The sequence below is a fragment of the Phyllostomus discolor genome, chromosome 4, assembly GCF_004126475.2.
Source record: "Phyllostomus discolor isolate MPI-MPIP mPhyDis1 chromosome 4, mPhyDis1.pri.v3, whole genome shotgun sequence".
In the NCBI taxonomy this organism is placed as follows: domain Eukaryota; kingdom Metazoa; phylum Chordata; class Mammalia; order Chiroptera; family Phyllostomidae; genus Phyllostomus; species Phyllostomus discolor.
The window spans coordinates 14,846,248-14,859,536 of record NC_040906.2 but is presented as its reverse complement, the minus strand read 5'-3'; the positions used below and the strand labels follow the sequence as shown (position 1 = coordinate 14,859,536).

Below are 13,289 nucleotides of genomic sequence, written 5' to 3'. Positions count from 1 at the left end.
TCATTTAGAAATAATAAGTCCATTACAAGTTAATATACATTGCATTTAAAAAATACTTTATTTACTTATTTATTTTTAGAGAGAGAGGAAGGGAGGGAGAAAGAGGGGGAGAAACATCAATCAGTTGCCTCTTACACATGCCCAATCAGGGACTGAACCTGCAACCCAGGCTTGTGCCCTGACTGGGTATTGAGTCATCAACCTTTTCCTTCGCAGAGCAATGCCCAACCAACAGACTGGTCAGGACAAAGTAGCATTTTTTAAATGAAAAGTAGTATTGTTTCAAAAGATTAGTGAGAAGCTGCCTTAATAGAAGACAAGTGGATTTTTTTTTTAAAGATTTTATTTATCCACTTTTTTTTAGAGAGGGAAGGGAGGGAGAAAGAGAGAGAGAGAAACATCAATGTGTGGTTGCTGGGGGCGGTGGCCTGCAACCCAGGCATGTGCCCTGATTGGGAATCGAACCTGTGACACTTTGGTTCCCAGCCCGCCCTCAATCCACTGAGCTACGCCACCCAAGGTGACAAGTGGATTTTTGTATCTGTTTCTGCATTCAGTTGGTTGCGATATGTTGTTTTGGTTGAATTATGAAGAAAATCCATCCCCACACATAATTTAGTTGGCAAAAGGAGGAGTATTTCTATAGCCTTTCCAGATAACTGTGGTTATTCTTCTTTGGTACTACACAAAGGTAACAAACGGTGGTTTTGTGAAAGTTAGTTGTAGTGTGGAATCTGAAATGATATCAGGTAACCGTTCATACTTTGTTACAGTAAAGTCCGTTGGTCTATCTTTTACTCTTTTTTTTTGCATGACAAAGTCTTTACTATTAAATGTTTATCAGTATACCAAATAATAACATGTAACAGTTCTTAAATTCTATCATCTAGAATTTTGATTAAGAGATACTAAAAGCAGCTCTAACAATTAAACTAGAATTCATTGCCCTAACCTTAACGAGAAAAGACAATTTTAAGACTGGTTGCTGCTTTACACAGATTACAAACAACTACTTACTGCTTTTTCACAGATAAAACCCTTGACCTTCCAGAAAGCTTTAGGGGGAAAAATACATATATTTAATCCCTTTCTTTCTTTAAAAGAAATGTTTCTTACTGTATCTAAGAAAAATTAGTATTGTCATATATATATATATATTTTTTTTTTTTTTGCTTGGGCTAAAAGGCATAGAAAAAACAGATAATGTATGCCCATTAAATTTCTAAGGAATATGAGAGCCCTGGCTGGCGTAGCTCAGTGGATTGAGCGCGGGCTGGGAACCAAAGTATCCCAGGTTCGATTCCCAGCCAGGGTACATTCCTGGGTTGCAGGCCATAACCCCCAGCAACTGCACATTGATGTTTCTCTCTCTCTCTCTCTTTCTCTCTCCCTCCCTTCCCTCCCTAAAAATAAATAAATAAAATCTTTAAAAAATTTTTAAAAAAAAAGAAATATGAGGTAAAAAGATGAAATCTTTGGATAAGTTCTAAGTTTGTACAAACTTTAAGTTTGCAGTTCTCAAAAAGTAAAAGGACCTGCTGTGTAATACACAGAAATAATTTCATGCCTTTCCACAAGAATGTAACTCAAGCTTTGCAAAAGCTTCGTATTCCACGGAGGCATCCAGAATGCCAGTCCATGAACGGGTGCTCTTTCTTCTGTGTCCATTTATGCAGTGGTTTTCATGGATTTCTGTCTGGATGTCGCCGACAAGGCCCGAGGTTATCCAGGGCTTCATCCCTGTTCTGCCGGAAGTAGGTCATCTCCCGGGTGTCCTTCTCCACTTCGGTGCTGCAGCTGCTGCGGGAATCCCAGAGCCGCAGCCTCCTTGGCCTTGAACTCCTCCCTCTGCAGGCGGTACTGCCTAATTTAAGCTTGTACCTCTTTTTTGGCCTGCTTCAGCCTCCAGGTCTCGAGCCTGTGGCCCTCGGATGCCTTCTCGGCCTGCAGCAGCTGCTGGATGCCCGGCGACTGACAGGCCTTGGTGGCGTTGGCTTGAAAGCCTAGGTGCGCAGCCTAAATCCTCTCCATCGCCCCACAGGTCAGCTGACCCAGCTGCTTAAGATCTGCACCTCTCCATTGGTCTCTCACTTTGACCTGACCTTTTAAGCATGCATGACCCTGTAACATTGTGTGATAGGTATTTGGAAAATACTGACTCCGTGAGTTATGCAGGTCTTCCAAATGTTACAATGTATTACACAATATCGAAAAATCATACTGCCACCACACTCCTTAGAAAAGTGGTTAAGAATTGGGAGGCTGTCAAGCTCATGGTGGCAGAGACAAGTTTGCTGAAATTCTGATTTTCCCTTGAAAGCTCAAACATTATTATTGGCAACAAATACTGTCAGTTGTTTTCCTTGATGTGACAGGCTTTGGGTACCCCCCTATGACACACACACATGCTAAAAATATCTGCCAAAGTACCAGTGTCTGACCGACGCACCACTTGTGTGCTGCTCAGTCTTTCAAGTAAGCACGTGCTCTGCAGAAGATTTTTGCAGCTCAGATGATGCTTTACTGAGACGCCGTCATCTTCTGTATGCCTCTTGAGTGTTGTATGTGCTTCTCATTTTGCCACACAGACTATTAAAAAGGCACACTTGAGGATTGAGACTTAGTACTTTTTACCGCATCGTCAAGGACATTCTCAGGTAAAGCCGGCACCTACTCATCGGCTGCGTGGCGAAGAAGTGTGCGGTGATGAAGGATCTAACTGGGCACCGTTGTCTCAGTTCCCACTCAGGCACCGGCGGCTTGACCCACCGTTGCTTTTGCACTATCAGTGCAAAGAGCAGCCTGGTGAAAAAGGCGAACCACCTCTAAGTTATGAATACAGGTTCGCCTAGCAGAGCTGCCGAGAGGGTCCTGGGGTTCCCTCAGGTGCTGTGGGCCATACTTTGAGGGCCACTGCTTGCTAGAGCTCACCTCCGGAGGCAGAAAGAGGGTCCTTTCTGAAGCTGAGAAAGGTCAAGGCTTCAGGAGAGATAGTCTCCTGATTATGCTCAGCCTTCACCTGTGTATCACTTTGCAGTAATTTGTAGGTGCCCCCCTCCCCCGCACTCAGCCCTAGCTGCTGTGAGCTGTATTTTTCCCTAGTTTTGCCCACTCCTGTGCTCGGACTGACCTGTGGTGTGCAGTACTGACCCTCCCTTCTCATTAGGGCTGGATTAGTGACCTTCCTTCCTCAGTAGGGCTTTAAGAAATTCATTGCTCCTCCAGCTTTCTTTAGGGAGGATTAGCTTGGCATTTATCTCATAAGAGAAGATGAGTCTGGTTCCTCTACTCCTCTCCATTTTATTGGTTCCACATAAGTCAGTTCTGTCTTCTAGTGTAACTACTGAGCAAGCAAAGTCATCTCATCACAGGTCTTGCAGACTGTAGACTCAGAACCATTTCTGATGTCCTGAGTTCCCCCGGTGACCGAGGGGAAACACCTAGATGGGGGAGGAAAAGGAAACTGTGTATCCCATGAGTCACACACACACTCCTGTAATAGAGGAGAGTGATTTAATCAGTGCTGATGAATAATTGCTTTCTGTAGAAATAGATACCTTGTCCAGGGTGGTTTGGGCCTGGCCCCTGGAGACTTGATGGTTGGAGACAGCAGCCATAGGTTTTCAAGCTTAGGCCGCTCAGCAGTCTCTCTTACTTAAGGAGGAAACCCGAGGCAGAATTCCCCACAGAGAGTGGAAGGCAGAAAGAGACAGGCAGCTTCTGAATGCTGTATACAGATGACGGAGCAGGATGGTGAGATTCCTGAGATGGGGTGCTCTAGCTGGGGGGCGGGGGGAGGCTGAACCCCTGGAGGTCTGTCCAGATTCTACTGTGACAGTGACAGTCCTGTACTTGGTGAAGGGGCTGGGGATTAGGATTGGGCTGAGCCAGCCCTGCAAACAGAAAGAAAGGAATGTTTGAGGCCCTTTTGTTTACCTTTAGAATGCGCTGCAGTTCTTTACCCTGCTTTCTTGTCCCTTTAGTCAATTTTTTAAAAGAGGATTTTATTTATTTACTTATTCATTTATTCATTTTTAGAGAGAAGGGAAGGAGGGAGAGAGAGAGGGAGAGAAACATTGATGTGAGAGAGAAACATCCATCGGTTGCCTTTCGTTTGCGCCCCGACCGGGGACCTGCCCCACAACTCAGACATGTGCCCTTACTGGGAATTGAACCAGTGACCTTTTGCTTTGCAGGACAATACCCAACCAACTAAGCCACACCGGCCAATGCTAGTTCCTTTTTAGAAACAGTATCGTGGAGGTATAACTGACACAAAACATATCCATCACTCCCAAGTGAATTCTTTTTTAAACTTTGTTCTAGGGAGCCTTCCCCCAAGGCCCCCCCTCCCCATGCATTGTGGGAGCAGAGTTGGGCGGCACTGCTGAGGAGAAGGTCAGACTGGGGCAGAGATCTTCCCTTTCCGCCGGATGAGCTCGGCAGTTGTCTGCTCCAGAGACTCGGGGCTTCCCTGCGGAGACCTCCGTGGAGCTTAGGAGGCACATCCGTGTGAAAAGGGAACAGTGGTAAAAGGCGGCCTTTACAGAGTGTCAGGTGAGAGGAACAAACAGGTAAACAGATATTCATGGGGAGAGTGGGGCTTGAGCTGGTCTGTGAAAAAACCCAAAAGTGCTGCGTAGACTATGATACAGATTCAGAAGGAAGAGGCTTAGTGTAGTAAATTCTGCCGACAGGATCGAAAAGTTTATTCTAGGAGTTTAGTGTTAAGGCCAACACAGGATGGAATTAAAAGGGGCAGATCCTGTGCTCTGGCCGGTTGGGGCATCATCCCATGCACCAAAAGGTTGCAGGTTCAATTCCTGGTCAGGGTGCATCTCTAGGTTGTGTGTTTAATCCTTGGTTGGGGTGCGTGTGGGAGGCAATGAATTGATGTTTCCTTCTCACATCAATGTTTCTCTAAAATTAATAAACATATCCTTGGTTGAGGATTTAAAAGGAGTGTGGGCAGACCCTGAGGATACAGATTTCAGTTCAGTCTGGATGCTGCTGTAATAGTCCAGATCTGGGTGGTGGTGGAAATAAAAGAGGAAGCATGCTATGAAGACAGGATTTCATAAGTTTTGTGTCTGGTTTGGCTTTGGAGAATAAGGCAAAGGAAGAAGTCAGGAGTGACTTGTTTTCCTCTTATGTGATTGGGAGAAAGAAGGTTCCACTGAAAGAAGCTGGAAGGTCAGGGGTGCAGAGCTAGCTGGACAAGCTGGACTGCAGTGGTTGGACATGCATTGGAAAAGGCAGAATAGACGGCTGGTGAGGAGGACGTGAGGCCCGAGAGAGGTCCCGTCTAAAAAGTGGCTGTTCTCCTGCAAATGATAGTTGAATTAGAGGGAGCAGATGGGCTTGATGTGGGAGAGGATAAAAGAGGGGCGCTGTGGAAAATTTGGAGGGGGCCTCGGGAGGAGGAAGAGATATTGAAGGAGTCGCGGGTGGCTGTGGCAGGGTTTGCGCACCGAGTGAAGTGGTGACTTGGACATGGTGGTGGGACAGGAGCACTCGTTGAGTCTGAAGAGTCCCACCTTGTGGCTTTGCTGGTCACACCTGCTGTAGACGCGTTTGTTTACCCAGCAAACATTTAAGGAACCCTGATTACATTTCCAGGGCGGGGCGTGTGCTCTGTGAACAAGGTCTCAGTCCTCACAGAGCTTTCACTGTGGAGGAGAAGCTAGACAAATAGCAAGGGAATGTTTAACTACTGAAGGTTTCATTTACGGAGAATGGGATGACAGCTCCAGGTGGGGGCAGGGAGGTTAGGGCGGGTGGAGGAATCAAGGAAAAAGGAAAAAGGACTCATGGACATGGACACCAGTGTGGCGATTGCCAGGGGGAGGGGGGTATAAGAGGACTAAATTGTAATGGGAAAAAATACAATGAAGATTAAATTAGAAAGTATAGTTTTCATTTAAAAATTAATAAGGTTTTTGACTAGGTGATTAATTTATATAGCTCAGAAATTAAAATGATAGAAAAAGGTGCACACAGAGAAGTCTCAGATCCCATTGGTAACCTGATTTAAACATCAGTTTATGGCCCTGACCAGCGTGGCTCAGTTCGTTGGGCGTTGGCCCTCAAAGCAAAAGGTCGCCGGTGTGATTCCCGGTCAGGGCACACGCCTGGGTTGCAGGTTCCGTTCCCAGGCAGGGCGTGTATGAGAGGCGGCCGATCGATGTTTCTCTCTCACATCGATGCTTCTCACCCTCTCTTTCCCCCTCCCTTTCCCTCCTTCTAAAAAAGTAAATAAATAAATCTTTTTAAAAATCAGTTTCTGTTTATCCTTCCAGTGTTTCTTTAGGCATTTATAAGGGAATATTAATACATAATAATTTTAGATAGTGGAAGAATGAAACAGAATAGGACAAGGTAATGTGATAGGGAGTGATGGGGGGTGTTCCAGTATGAGGGTTGACAAGCTCGCTGTGGGAGGTGGTGCTGTTAGCTGAATACTAACTGGCTTAGCCATTCAGATTCAGCCATCTGAGTGGTTTAGAGGGGACAGCCGAGACCCTGGGAACACGCCCGGTGAGGGGGCGAAGTGGCTGAGAAGGTCAGGGGAGAGTCACGAGTCAGGTCACAGAGGCCTTGGAGCCGTGCAGTGGCTCTAAGCTTCCTTTAAAGAGAGCACCGGGACCCCTGTCTGGAGAACAGATGATAAGAAGCGGTAAGAGTAGAAGCAGGGACACCAGCAGGTGAGAGATGGTGGTAATCTGGACTAAGGCAATAACTGGAAATGTAGGAGAATACATGGATTCAAGGACATACATTTGAAGCCGAGAGTAGATGAATTCAAGACGAATATTTGAACTTGGAAGGACTTGTTGATGGATTGAGTGAGTGGTAGTGAGGATCTGCTGAGAGCAGGGTGAAATCATCATCACGGGGCATGTTGGGAGCGTCTGTGTTTCACAAATACCAGCCCAGCGACTTAGCCCCTTCTGCCTGGATTTTTTTAACTGAAGTCTTTTTTTGTTCAGCTGCAGCTTATTTCCTGTCTCTGACTCTAAAAGATTAATAGACTCTAAAAGGTTCATTGAAGAATGTGACTATCATTCCTGCTTTATTAGTCCTCCTCCCACTTCCCTTAGCATGACTTTTTAGTAAAACCTGACATTTCCTTCTAATTGCAAGGAGATTAAAAGATAACGTGTTCCTTCCTTGAATAGCAGCAGTCACAGAGAACTTGGCGCTCCCCACACTGTCCCCTTGTTTTCTTGACTCCTGCCCCGAAGTCCTTATCTCAGCATCTGCGTCCCGATTCTGCTTCTGTGTTGGTGCTGACAGCACTGCTCTCTCGGCTGAAGGCAAGATAAGACTTGTGTTTCGTTGGGTAATGAGGTTTTCACCTAGAATCGGGTTTAAACAACATTTCTTCCCTAAAAATTTGAGAGCCTCCCGCCGCCCCCTCATTGTGTGTGGATGGGCCCCAGAGGACGTGCTGTTAAACCGAACTGCAAGGCTGTGGTGTGTGCCCTCTCTTTTCAACTGCCCTTAGGCCATGGTTTGCAAGCTTGCTGGCAGGGGAGGGTGGAGTGTGCTGCATGGCTAGTTTATGTGAAGGCGGCCGCCCCCATGGCCACGCTGAAGAGACCTTCGGGCACTGGTGAGGCTCTTCATCAGGCATGTGACCTCCCCTCTGTACTTCAGAGATGGCAGGTGGAGCCCCCAGCCAAGCCTGCCAGGCAGTGGAGCAAGGAGGAAAGCCCATCCTTGCCAGTCTAATTCCAAAGACAAGTTCAAGTCGATGGTGTGCCGCCTGCCTCCTGGTCTGAGGAAACCAAGCTTCCCTTTAAGTAGTAACGACTTTTTTCATTTTTTAACAACTTTTATTTTGAAATAATTTCAGACTTGCAAAAACATTGTAAAAATAGTACAAAGAATTTTTATTTTTACCCAGTTATCAAATGTTAATATTTTACTGCACTTGCTTTGTTATTCATTCTTTTTTCTGTGTAGATATCATTCTTTGTTTCTTTTTATTTTCTTTTTTCTTTTTGCATTGTTTCCATGACTGTTTATCCCTTTTATACCCCCTTCCGCCCCTGCAACCACCACACTGATTTCCATGTGTCCATAATCCTTTTTCCTTTTTGTTCAATCCCTTTACCCCCAAACCCTGTCTGAGAGCTGTCCGCAGGTGATTGTAAATAATGCAACATAGTAAAGTTCAGTAAACCGAAGCTCAATAAAAGGAAGTATGCCTGTAATGGACCATTAAAATGAGTTTATTTCTTCTCTCTTCGGCTCCACTGATCTGTAAATCTATTTTTATGTGAACACCTTGTTACCTTGATTACTGTAGCTTTACACCAAGTTTTGAAATTAGCTACTATAAGTTCTCCAACTTTGTTCATTTTTCAAAATTGTTTTGGCCGTTCTAGTTTTTCTTTTAAAAAACTTTTGACTGATTTCTTAGAAAAAGGAAGGGAGAGAGAGAGAGAGAAACATTGATTTGTTCCACTTATTTTTGCATTCATTGGTTGATTCTTGTATGTGCCCTGACCAGGGATTGAACCCACAACCTTGGCGTATCAGGACAACGTTCTAACTAGCTGAGCTACCCAGCCAGGGTCCATTCTAGTTTTTTCAATTTCCGTAAGTTTTAGGATCAGCTTGTCAATGTCTCCAGAGAAGCCTGCTGGGATTTTGATAGGAATTGCATTTATTCCATAGATCAATTTGGGAAGAATTGCCGTTTTAACAGTATTGAGTCTTTCAATCCATGTATGTTATATCTCTCCATATATTGAAGTCTTTAATTTCTCTCAACAGTGTTTTGTAGTTTTTAATGTACTTCTTTTGTTAAATTCATTCCTAAGTATTTTATTATTTTTGATGGTATTATGAATGGAATTTAATTTACTTGCTTATTAGTATATAGAAATAAAATCTATTTTTATGTATTGATCTTGTATCTTACAATCTTTCTAAACCTGCATATTTTAGTAGGTTTTGTGTAGATTTCTTAGGAATTTCTTTCTTTTTTTTTTTTAAGATTTTATTTATTTTTAGAGAGGGAAGGGAGGGAGAGAGAGAGAGAAACATCAATGTGCGGTTGCTGGGGGCCGTGGCCTGCAACCCAGGCATGTGCCCTGACTGGGAATTGAACCTGCGATGCTTTGGTTCGCAGCCCACGCTCAATCCACTGAGGTATGCCAGCCAGGAGGAATTTCTGTATGCAAGATAAGATCATGTCTCCTGCAAATAAATACAGTTTTACTTCTTCCTGTACAGTCTATGTGACTTTAATTTCTTTCTCTTGCCTTATCTCACAGGGTAGATTCCTGGAACAAGGCTGAACAGAAACGAGGAGCATAGACATCCTTGTCTAGCTCCCAGCCTTAGAGGGAGGCATCTAGTGTTTCACCATCGAGTGTGACTCTCATTGTTTCTGTGATCTTATGACATGTCCCTATCAAATTTGAGTATTTCCTTACTTTTTACAGCATATTCCAGGCTCATCTGGTGTTTTTCCTTCCCCAAAGATCTTCCAGGTCTTTGTTTTTCCATTACCCTATTAGGAAACGTCTTGAGAGCTTTTTCAGAGCGACGCTTCTTCCCGGGAACTCTTTCCTCTGCCGCTCTAACCTTTCTTTTCAGTTGGACATTTTCCTGTTCGGACTTTGAGGAATTTAGCCAGAACCAGGCCTGTTTGTTCTAAACTTGAACTCTTGTACCCCTGTTTGCTCTTCTGTTTTCCAGGGATGTGTAGGAGCCAGAAAGGTGTAAGCTTAGCAGCTCTTGAAAATATGTTAGATTATTCAAAATATGATTTTCCAGATGAGGTCAGTGTCTTTGCTCTTAAAATAAGTTCCTTGTAAGCTGTTTACTGGAGGGTCAACCAATGGTGGGCCCTCTGGGCTTGGAGCAAGTAGGAATGCCTTTGCATATCCTTAAGTAGTGGATGTATGTGGCTAAAAAAAAAAATGTGTGTAGATTGAATGAAAGTAATGGAACTTGTGAATCCTTTCAGTTTACACAATTACCAATTATTGTAAGTTTAGATTTGCTTAAATTGGGTGGGTTTTTTTAAATTTTATTTATTTATTTTTGGAGAGGGAAAAAAGGGAGATAGAGAGAGAAACATCAATATGCGGTTGCTGGGGGTTATGACCTACAACCCAGGTGTGTGCCCTGGCTAGGAATCGAACCTGAGATACTTTGGTTTGCAAGCCCGCGCTCAATCCACTGAGCTACACCAGCCAGGGCTAAATTGGGTGTTTTTGAAATAAAGCTTTCATTAGTGGCCTGTGTGAGGCCTTCTACAAATACAAATACCTTTTCTCCTTGTTCCTTTCCCCTAGGAGGCGGGAAACCTGTCTCTCTGGCTCTAAAGGCACACACACAGACGTTGCACATTTGTGTCATCTCGGTGCCCTTAGTAAAAGCCGGGAGAAGGGTCTCACAGCCACTGGGGGCAGGTTTTATGACCTTGCAGAAAAGCTGCCTTCCGAATGTGTGCTGGCTGTGGGTGCCGGATGTGATTTGTCCATCCGGACCTTGATCTTATGGCAGAAACCACTATTCGTAGTGTGTTAGACTTTAAAACTATTTTCCCACTTCTCTACTTTTATATTTTGGGCCTTCTAAAGTTTTTTGAAGTTGGCCACTGCATTGGCAGTGTGGTCATTTCCTAGCACTTGAGTGGCAGTGCTGTTGGGGGCAGCGGGCAGGAAGAAGTGACCTGTGGCAGCAGTCAGCAGGCCTGCGACTTCCCAACCAGGTCTCCGCTTCCCCATCACGTGGACTGCTGGTTTCATCAGGAGTCTCTGTAAGGAGAAAGAGGAGAGTTGCTTTTAGCCACCGTCCTTCCCTCGCCTACACCAAATACTACTTCTGAACCAAAAATAGTGAGGCCGGATTGGAGCATATATACGTGATACTGTTTACTTCGTGTTCTTGAAGCCACTCACTGCAGACTACCTGACCGGTTTGTCTTTGCTTGGTAGTTCTTGACGCAGCCGTCTTAGCCAACCCTGGGTGTCTCTTGTCAGCCATGGAGCTATTTCTCAAAAAGATTTACAGAAGCGCCTTCTTACCTGCTTGTCCATGTATGCTTCTCTGGGAAGGCAGGTGGCCTTTTTCCAAGTTGCCACCCCACACATCGTGGGGACAATGAGAGGACACAAGGAGTGAGAGATGGCCATTGCAGAGACACACGAGATCTGGAGTCCCGTAGAGAGAAGAGAATCCACTTTACTCTGGCACTCGCCCAGCTGACCTACTTAACACTCTGCCTGGATGCAGGCCACCCCCAGCTTTGCCTTCCTCTTCCTCGTTTGTGTCAGGAGTCAAGTCAGCTAGATGCCAGGCCAGCTGTGTTCGGTATTCCTGGCACTGAGGATGCATATGGTTCAAGGCAGAGAGGTAGACTTCTCCACGCAGCCCTGGGCGGTGTGCAGTGGGCACCCGTGGCCACGAGGGAGAGTGGGACTGGCTGTGGTGTGACGAAAATTCAGTGGCACGCTCCGGGACACTGCAGCCATGAAGGCACTGAGCACAAACAGTGGAACAGCGCTTCCAGCCTGGCTTTTGTCTTATGCCTGGAAGCTTAAGGATGATTGAGGGGGTGGTGATGGAGTGTGTGTTTTCATTCCTATTTAAGAGGCATTGTGGAGTCAGGCAAACTGGAGTTTTAATCCAGGCAACACTAATTGGTTGTTTAATTATAGAACAGTTACTTAGCTTTTCTGAGTCTCAGATTCATCATCAGTAAATTGAATGTGAGGTATTTGTGAGGATTAAATGAGATAATACAGGCAAAATGCCTAGCCCCGGAACCTGGCATTTGTTAGGTGCCCAAACTGACGTTCATTGGTGCTAGTGTTTTCCCCCTTCACTTACTGTACTTTTTCAGTTTATTCATTCAGTGGAGCATTGAGCACTTACCGTGTGCCAGACCCTGTCCTGGGACATCAGCTGGAGGGTGTCCTCCTCTAGGTCGATGAGTAGTCCACAGTTAAAGCTCAGTGCAATGAAAACAGTGATGGTGGCCCACACAGAGATGAGACATTCTGTTTGAACCGGGGAGTCCAGGAAGGCTACCTGGAGAAGGCGATGTTTGAGCAGGAAAGGGCTCCAGGAAGCAGCCCTGGAAAGGACATGAAGATCTGAGATAACAGAATGTACGGGAGGAAGCACAAGTGTGGTATTTTTCGGATAGCGCCCACCCGAAACATCACTTTCTTAGCCCTTTTCTCCCGCCACTCTGCTGTGTCCGTTGTGTTACATTGGTGGGGCAAGATGGGGCATCCTGAGAGGGGGCTGCACGAGCTGGGACTGAGCCTGTTGCGCGTACACAGCGCACACTCTCACGTGTGGCCCGGCGAAGCCCCGGGCAGGCTTGGCTCTTCCTGTGCGTGCGCTTCTCCACTCCGCGTGCACGGAACGGGACTGTCCCCTGCGCGGTGTCTCCAGAGTGCAGACTCGGTGCAGGTCCTTTCTCTGTCACCTCCATTTGAGGTCACGGGCGTCAAAATCTAGTTGTAGCGTGTGTGCTGTTTTTAGCCCACTCTTGTTCCGTGCATCAGCACTGGTGAGTTGTGGGGGCTGTGCTGTGCTTGGGGCAGACTTCGTGGGCAAAGGGGGCGACGTCGCAGCCTCTGCAGCTCTTCGCTGGTGGCCGACACCCAGCGGTTCCTGTGGCCGCGAAGCGGAGTCATGGATCTTGCTCTGCCACCATGCTCTTCTCAGAGTACAAGGCCCTCTCCCTGTCGAAGTTTGTGTATTTTTATATTTAGATTTTTTAAATTTTTACTGATTTTATGGGGATGACTTGAAGTTTGTGTTTTAAATGTAACTTGAACAACAAAATTCTCTGTGAATTCCTTCCCTCTGGCCTCTCTGAAAACGCTTGGGAGGGCCAGGGTCCCAGTCAGAATTATCCTGGGTGAAGGACTTCTTACAGAGGGCCTCGTTCTCCCCGCCCCTCCCCCCAAGATGCTTCCATGAAAGCAGGCCCACCTTTCCTGTAGTTGTGAAAACTGGAGACTGTTTTGTGCGTGTGATTTAGAAAGGAAGTGGCCAGGCTGAGTAGACCGTTTGGAACCCGGAGCTGCTGGCCCGGGCAGAGAGGTGGCCTCAGCAGGAACACTGAGTGAGCAGACGTGGGAGGCAGGCTCTTCACCCCTGGGCCCAGCCCAGACCGAAGCCCGGGACCAGGGGTAAGGAAAGCTTCTGTCCTCGTCTCGCCTCTCCAGTCTGCGCTCCGAACTCTCCTGACCCATTTCGGTTGCTGTGGAGAGAGTCATGTAAGGTAAAAATAATGTTGGTGTCTG

General features: G+C 46.0%; 1 long non-coding RNA gene and 1 pseudogene across 1 annotated transcript; one reads left to right on the top strand and one right to left on the bottom strand.

The window, feature by feature from the left end:
* The first annotated feature begins 204 nt into the window (after positions 1-204).
* On the top strand, positions 205-1,227 carry LOC118499990. Its single transcript, XR_004902511.1, has 2 exons — positions 205-320; positions 529-1,227. It is a non-coding gene; the product is annotated as an uncharacterized LOC118499990 (long non-coding RNA).
* A 316-nt stretch (positions 1,228-1,543) lies between these two features.
* Positions 1,544-13,238, bottom strand: LOC118499853 (annotated as a pseudogene).
* Positions 13,239-13,289: the final 51 nt, after the last annotated feature.